General features: G+C 40.2%; 1 pseudogene; it reads left to right on the forward strand.

Annotated features, from left to right (window-relative positions):
• Positions 1-1,377, forward strand: part of LOC132649931 (COP9 signalosome complex subunit 5-like) — a 71,993-nt pseudogene extending 70,616 nt beyond the window's left edge.
• The last annotated feature ends 7,260 nt before the right edge of the window (positions 1,378-8,637 follow it).

Genomic DNA, 8,637 nt, shown 5'->3' on the forward strand with positions numbered 1-8,637 from the left:
ATACAGCTGGCTTCTGTGGAATCTGTCTCCAGCTCCCCCGACTATAAGTATTAACTAGTCCTTCTTTGTGTGGGTTTTGGGATCCAAATTTAGCTTCTCATATTTTTATACAATCTTTTTTTTTAAAGTTCTAAGGGATAGAGGCAAGCTATATGTCCATCCTGTTTGATATTTTTTTACTGTAGAAAACTTTTCAAATACAAAATTGCAAACTGCCACAGTTCAAATAAAAAGATAACATTGTTGTTAAATATTAATCTTGGCAGACAAAGGGTTTTATCCGGGCACAGGGTCTTTTCTGAGACTGACACTCAAACAAGGACCGTCCATGGATATAACCTAGAACTTCTGCTCGGATGTGGCCCATGGTAGCTCAGTAACCAAGTAGTTTTCCAAAGTAAGGGGAACAAGGACTATTTCTAACAGGATCTCAAGGGTAGGCTCTTTGACCTCCCCCCCCAGGGGAGGAGCAGTCCTGTTAGACCACAGAGGAGGACTGTGCAGCCTGCCCTGAACATACCTGATAAAACAGGCTCAAATGAAAGGGGAGGAGGTCCTCCCTTATCAGTAGACTTGGAAGGGGCAGGGAGGAGACCAGGGAGGGAGTGTGGGGTTGGGGAGGGAATGAGGGAGCGAGATACAGCTGGGACACAGAGTTAACAAAATGTAACTAAAAAGAAAAATTAAAATTAAAAAAAAAGAGAAATGCTTGTGAGACCTTTGCAGCTTGACAAGTACTAGAGAAATAAGCTGAATCCATCTCTTTCCATGAAGGGAGCCTGTAGTCAGCAATCAATATTACTAGCATATGTAAACATCACCTAAACACAAGAGAATTTAAGCCATATGCCAAATCCTGCCTAGAGAAACTAATGGCTTTGGAGGTGAGTAGGAGGAATGTTTTTTCCTTCTTGGATTTGTTATTTGCTTTGGTTTTGCTTTTAAGATAAAATCACACTCTGTATAGCCCATGCTTTCCTGGAGCTGAATACATGCTGTCCTCACAACTGTCAGTAGTCCTTTTGTCTCTGCCTCCCAAGTACTGAAATTGACATGTATGAGCCACCAGGCCCAGCTGTTATTAAAATATTGATGCTTACTAATTGGTTTTCCAGATTTTCATCCCATCCATAATAAGCTATAGAATATGCTAAGGGGATTTTCTTTCCTTCTCTCTTTCTTTCTTTCTTTCTTTCTTTCTTTCTTTCTTTCTTTCTTTCTTTCTTTCTTTCTTTCCTTCTTTCCTTTCCTTCTTTCTTATTTCTTTGTCTTTCTTTCTTCCTTTCTGGCTACAAATCTCCTGATGAAGAACGTTCTGAGTATCAGACTATACCACTTAATAAAATAGAAGACTTTTTTGTGCACTGCAAACAGTGAGTAGTCGACCAGACATCAGGGCCAAGGATGTAACACAACAGCAGAATACATGCCTGTCACTCCCATGGCCTTGAGTTCAACCCCAGCACCAAAAACTCAGAAATGATTTAGTCAAAGATTTTTTTAACACATAAGAAAACTCAGACAGAATGCATTTGATAATATATAGTACCTTTGAAATAGTAGTAAAAATTGATTTAGGATAATAGTCAAATTATTTAGGTAATAATTACTCTTTTATTTATGTTTATTCCTCAGTAATTATATTAATATAGCTCATATCTTTCACATAAACATGAACATTTTTTATTGCACAGGATACTGTGTCTACAAAAAATTAACAGTGGAGACAAATACTACAGGTCTACAGTAACATGTTTGCTGACCTTCAAATACACAATTTTGGGATGGCAAGGTGGTTCAGTGAATAAAGGTCCTTGATGCCAAGGCTGAAAACCTAAGATCATTGTTCATGTGCTAACCTGATTTCCACCCTGGAGCATCCAACAACCTAAGATCAATCCCCAGGACCATACAAGAGAAAGAATTAATTCCTGCCTGTTGTACTCGGACTTCCATATAGTATATTCATCCACATGGTACTCATACACACACAATACATAAATGTAAGGTTTAGTTTTGGGGGGTTTAATTTTTTTGACAGTGTTTCTCTGTGTAGCCTTGGCTGTCCTGGACTCACTTTGTAGATCAGGATTTCCTCCAACTCAAAGAGATCCACCTGCCTATCCCTCCCATGTACTGGGATTGAAGGAGTACACCACCATGCCTGACAGCCATAGCAATTTTTAAAAGCTTCTTTTATTTATTTGTTTGTAAGTGTGTATGTGTTTGTGTACATGTATGTGGGCTCAGGCACTGTGGTCAGAAGAAAATATGAAAGTGTCAAGTTTCCTTCTTCCATCAAGCAAGTCCTGGGAATCCAACTCAGGACAAAACAAGTATCTTTTGTCTTTGCTCTTACTTGGTTTACAGCTTTTTGTTAGCTTCCATTATTGTGGCAAAATACCTGAGATAATGAGTTTATAAGAAAGAAAGTTTTATTTTTGCTCAAAGTGTCAGGTTTTATTCTTCATTCAGATTGGTCCAGTTGTTTCTAACCCAGTATACATGCTGAGAGTGTCTTAAAATGAAACACTCTTATTTTTTGGTGGCTGGGAAGCATAGTCAGTTAAAAACACTTTAAGGAAGCTGGTGTGCCTAGTCACCTCACTTCCTTCCACTACATCCCACTGCCTAAAGTTTCTACCAATCTCACTATGTTAGTATAGTATAGTAAGTACACTATCTATATATGTACTTCTTTCTCAGTCACCTGACCTTAGTTGAACTTTGTTTCTCATCTGCTCTCACACCAGAGATGATGGTGAACCAGAGATGTGGTAGAGCACAACACCATCCCTTTTCATGCTTGTGCAGCACAACTGAGTTGTTGGCCTACCTTCATGATCACAGAGTTTTGCCTTCTGGCCTCTATGGCCTATGATTGCTATGTGGATATTTGTAGCCCCCTGTATTATTTAACACTGATATCTAGGAGAGTCTGCATTCAATTAGTGACAGTTTCTAGTTGCTCTTTTCCATACGCTCATCACCTTTTGCTTGACATAGTGTGGGCCTAAAGTAATCACCCACTTCTGCTGTGATGACCTTTCTTGATCAGGCCAGCTCTCAACACAACAGTGTTTTTCCTCTTCAAAGCAGTGTCAACCAGTTTAGACTTGCCCATAGGGCAAAATTGTGCTTTTCTCAAAAAGCAAACTGAAACTCTGTGTAGAGGAATTTTAATTCAGAACATGGCTGCTATGGCAAGAAACCACATCCAAGCACTTTGTAGGTCTGTGTGGTCTAACTAGAATACAGACACCTCTTTAATCCCAGAAAACAGAGGCAAACAGATTTCTGAGTTCAAGGCCAGCCTGGAATAGAGCAAGTTTCAGGTAAAGAAAACCTTAGATCCAGGCGTGGTAGTATATGCCTTTAATTCTAGCACTCAGGAGGCAAGGGTATGCAGACTTTACAGTTCTAGTCAGTTCTGTTCAAGCAGTTCAGATGAGTCAGTGAGTTGAGAGGCAGTGCAGTGGAGCTGAGTTTGTGAAATACAGAGGCAGTTTCACTGGGAGAGTTTTACAGAGACAGGTTGAAAAGAGAAAAAACTAGACACACGTAAAGACAGAACAAGCCAGAGAAAGAGAAAGAGCCAGAAGCTTAGAACATATTGCCAGAATTAGCATGAGGCTAAGCAGAACAATTTAGTCAGAAACTGAGAAAACAAAAACAAAAACAAAAAGAAAAACGTATTTAATCAGTCAGCTTGGAGAACAGTTTGAGTCAGAACAGCAGACGTGAACTAGCCAGCAAGAGTTGAGATAGGAGCAGAAAGGGTGAGCTTATTCATCAGTAAGTCTCAGAAGCTGAAAACATTCTAGGCCTGGGTTAGATTGGATGGAGTCTAGAAGTTTCCAGGACTTGGCCTAGGTTCGCAGATGGAAGCAGAAAGCCTGTGAAAGGAAAATTACATCAGGAGAATAAAAGTTACTTCAACACCTGTATGGCACACCAGGCCTTAGTGTCAGTTGTGGAGGTGTAATGGACCATTGGGCACCTTGTTAGAGGCCTGTCCTTTGATATGAGGATGTGCCTAGTGGATATTTTTAAATCAGTGTCCCCCCTTTTTTGGTTTGGAGCCAAATGTCTGGACAATCCTGGTGACCAAATGTGTATCTAAGCATTCTAATCTCTAACAGTCCTGGTTAGCATACTACTTATCTGTGGGATGTTTTAGAGGCAGTCTTCCCTCAGCAAAATTCTACTTGGTGTCACTATTTCCTAAGCATTGCTAAATCCTTTTTGTCATCTAGTCTAGTCTTGTACATCACAGCTTAATAATGGAGTGCTACCTAACACACGAGATTCCTTTCACAGCCTCCAGAGAATTAACTCCAAATGTGTCTTACACATAAATGTTAAAAGAATGCTAAGGGTAGAATCTGTAGAAGATAGTAGAAATACTAGGGTTCTCTGAGTTTGGCTTTCTGCCAAGGATGTTTCTACACACAAACTCCTGCTTCAAATGCTTTGCTTAGATCCAGCCCCCAAAGTTTAGTTATGCAGAGCCTTCCAGATCCAGGGACTGACTAGGATTAAAAGGGACCTTACTACCCAGCCCCAGGGATGACCCACCATACCATCTCCTGTTGTTCAACCACATGCTCCTCCCTGTTGTGGGCAGTGACCCTGGGCTCACCATGTTGCAGCTTAAGAGCTTGCCTGAGTTCCCCTCACAGTACCCAGCAGCAGCATGCAGAGAACACCACAAGGAATCATTCAGACCTGCTCAGTGAGAGCACTGAAACTGCAGCTAGGCACCCAGAACACTCCTCCTCCACAGGACTTTGGCTGAGTAGAAAGGTCACCTGGGTGCTTTCTCTGCCTCTCTGAGCTAATAGGCTTTCATTCAGCGTCTGGCTCCTGAGTCTTTATTGGTAAAATTGAATTTATGTGATTTTTCTTAAATACAACCAATCCAGTAATGTTTTAATCCATGTGTCTGGATGTTTCAAGTGGCTTTATATGCCAGAATTAAAAAAAAAAAAAAACACAACAACAACAAACTGTGGCACCTAGATTAAAGGTGAATCGTATCACCTCAAAAGATCTAGATTAAAGAAGGGGTTTTCCCTTCAAAAGTTATAATCAAGATAAATCCCCACAATTCCCAACTGTTAGTGTTTTAGTTAATTCTAGAGGTAGCTAATTTGACTACCAAGAATAACCATCACGACAGCCAATACAGAAGACCTGAGAAAGATATTTTCCCCCTGTGGTGGGCAAGAAGAAAATGGGAGTTATTTCCAAAGAAATGATGTTCTTCAACCAAGGAAACATTGGGATTTTTCTTAGGGCGTCTGGATATCTTTACATATAGGTTTGCCTACTCTTAAGCATGCTAAGTAAAATCCTCTTCTGAAAGTGGTCACTTTGTAAAAGCAGAGATATTTAAGGGTACTCTTAGGACAATGTCACACAGAAACATATGTAATTTATAAAAATGACGGACAGAAATGCCTCTGGAATGTTCATCTTGTACTATAAGGTCATAGCTGAAAATTCGTAAAAGACACTGTGATTTCTAAGAAGCCAATGCTACCTGTCAGTCATGATGCTTGATGTTACAAATAAATGCATTAATGCCACAATTCTCACATATACAAAGGACAGAGAACAGAAATTTAGAAAACACCAAAGAAGTCAGCTCTTAGCTCTGTGGACACTGTTCTTAGAGGAATAGCTTTGCTGAGCTATTCTAACATCATGCTGAGGCTGTTTTTGCCTCTGATGAGGCTGTCTCAGAGGAAGGCCACAGCTGCTTCCAAACAGGACCAAAAGGAGTGCATTTTAACTAGCCCTAGTTTCTGCCTGTCTCATGGCTATGCCATTATTGTAGAGATAACATTTTAAAGCTTTATTTTTATTTTATCTATAAAGGTGTTTGCTGGCATGTTTCTGGGTGCAGTAACAACAGAGGGCAGAGATGTTTGTAATTGGAATGACAGGAAATGGCTACCTACCATGTGGTTAATTGAGATGGAACCTATGCCTTCAGTAGCAACATCCATTGCTACTAACTGCTGAGCTATCTCTCTAGCTCCTTTTTAATTTAAAATTTATTTTATTCATTTTAATTAGAATATATTACATTGCTTTCCCCTTTCTTCTCCTCTCTCTATCCCTCCTTATTCTTCCAAGGCAATTTCTTCCATATTAAGTATGTTAGAGTAAGTATGCTAAAAAATATTAAGAAAAAATGTTGGGGCTGTAGAGATGGCTCAGAGATTAAGAGGACTGGCTGTTCTTTGAAAGGTCCTGAGTTCAATTCACAACAACCACAGGTAGGCTCATAACTTCCTATAGTGTGATCTGGTACACTCTTCTGGCCTGCAGGGACACATGGAGGCAGAATACTGTATACAAAATAAATAGATAGATAGATAGATAGATAGATAGATAGATAGATAGATAGATAGATAGATAGATCTTTTAAAAATCTTGTGAAGTTCTTTTTTGTTGGTTGTGTGAATATGTTTTCAGGACTGACCACAGTGGGCTCAATAATCAGTTAGGAAGCTCATCCTTGCCTGAGGATAATTCTCCCACTTGAAGGAGAGTTCCACTCTTTAACAGGCAACCCGATGCTGAGGGCACAAAGGTCCTTACACACCCAGATCATTAGGCAAAACATGAATATTAAGAAAACAGGGGAATCTACTCAATCAAAGAGATAAAATAACTGCATTCAAACCAAAAGGCTGGACATGGATTTTGCTAATGTCCTGGTGACCTCTTAGCTATCTGTGGAGGCAGACCTCAGCAACCTCTTGCTTGAAAGGCAGATTTTACACCAAATTTCCAGAATGATTATCCCAGACTCTTTCTTCCCTAGACTGTTACAACTCCTTAGAAGAAATGCCCTATGTACTTTATAACCAGCTGACCTCTAAGCTATTGTTCAGAGACCACACTGAATTCTAAGCCTATTAGCTACATAACCCAACCTCATGGTCACATGTACTTTTCAAATGAGTTTCTTTGTAGATACACTTTAGGCTTCATTGTGCACCTGCAATTGGACTGATTGTTGCCTGGAATTTTTATTCATAATTGTACTGTTTTAAATATGTTAAAACTGCTTATCTTGTTAACAAAAATAGCTTGAGTCATAGATAACTACTAACTTACTTACCTCACTTGAAGACAAACAGTTTAAAGGCTAGCTGATAATACCTAGCCTAGTTAGTAAAAATGTATTATAATGTATTAGTGCTCCCCCTTGTCTTCTGAACTTGATTTTCCTATAATAAGACTGCCCCAAGAAGAGATTGATATCACAGTTTGTCTACTGAGTTCATTCTGTGTCTCACATCATGATTAGTCTTGGGGTGTGTGTTTAATAAACCAAAAATATCTAACTGAGATTGGTGTCTGAGTGGTTTGTGCAGTTATTCTCTAGAACAAGTATTTGTAAGTGATGAAAGGTTCTAGTAACTGAGGATGATTTCAAAAGCAAACAAACAAAAATTCTAGGGGCTAAAGCAATAGCTCATTAGAATTAACTTCTTCTGATAAGACATAAATTTCATTCCCAGAATCCACATCACTCACAATTACCTGCAACAACAACTCCAAAAGTTTAAAAGCCTCTGTCCTTCTTGAGCACCTGTTTTCATACAGAAACACACACATATTCATATACAGAAAGATAGATAGGTAGAGAGAGAGAGAGAGAGAGAGAGAGAGAGAGAGAGAGAGAGAGCTCTAAAGCTAGGTGTAGTGGTGAACACATATAAGTGGTTGATCAGAACAGAGTTATTGCCAAGATCTGAATGCTTGATATGGAGCATCACCACACTGCCATTTAACTAGCCCCATGGCTGTGTTTACCACTGCATCCCCCACAGTACCTGACTTTTTCTGGTTTGTGCCCTGCACAGTAAACGATTTCAAGATAGGCCTTGTTTCCCAACTTCATATGTTCTTCCCCTCCATGAACTGTTGTTGAGATCTGTGTCACCTTGAGTGAGAGTGAGATAGACTTAGAGGAAGTCTGTGTATGGAAAAAAGTTTGTGTGTGGAAGTCTTTACCATGGCGTGCCTATGGATACCAGAGGACAACTTGTGAAGTTGGTTCTCTTCTTCCACAATGTGAGTGGTAGAAATCAAACTAACTTATTGGGCTTGGCAGTAAGCCCTTTACCTACTAAGCCATCTTGTAAATTTCTGTAATCAAAGACTCAAAGGCTCTCAAAGCCTGCACAGGTTAGCCCTGTGGTAGATGCAGAACTCTCAAAGTACCAAAAGTGTCGATTCACGAGGCACCCAGGGCTTCTATTGCCTCTGTGATGTGCAATATTCAGGATCCTCACCTGGTCTCCTCTCAGATATTCTGTATTTGCCCTGTGTCATGAAGAAACTACAGCTTTGGATCTGTAGGACCAGCTCCTTCATGTGCTTCATCATATTGTACATGATGTAGATCTTGGAGTGGCCCAAGTCACAGCCTTGGATCTCAGCATGGGTGGAAGCTGAGTTGGACAGCCTACCATCACTCCTGCTGTCCTGCCATCAGGGCCAGCTCTCCTGCTTTGCCCAGCTGAGGGACAAGGCCGAATCTCTCACTCTCATACCCTGGGGTCAGCTCATTCTTGCCCACACCACCAGGGCCAGTTCTACCTTGCTGCTAAG

Source organism: Meriones unguiculatus, chromosome X, assembly GCF_030254825.1.
Source record: "Meriones unguiculatus strain TT.TT164.6M chromosome X, Bangor_MerUng_6.1, whole genome shotgun sequence".
Lineage (NCBI taxonomy): Eukaryota > Metazoa > Chordata > Mammalia > Rodentia > Muridae > Meriones > Meriones unguiculatus.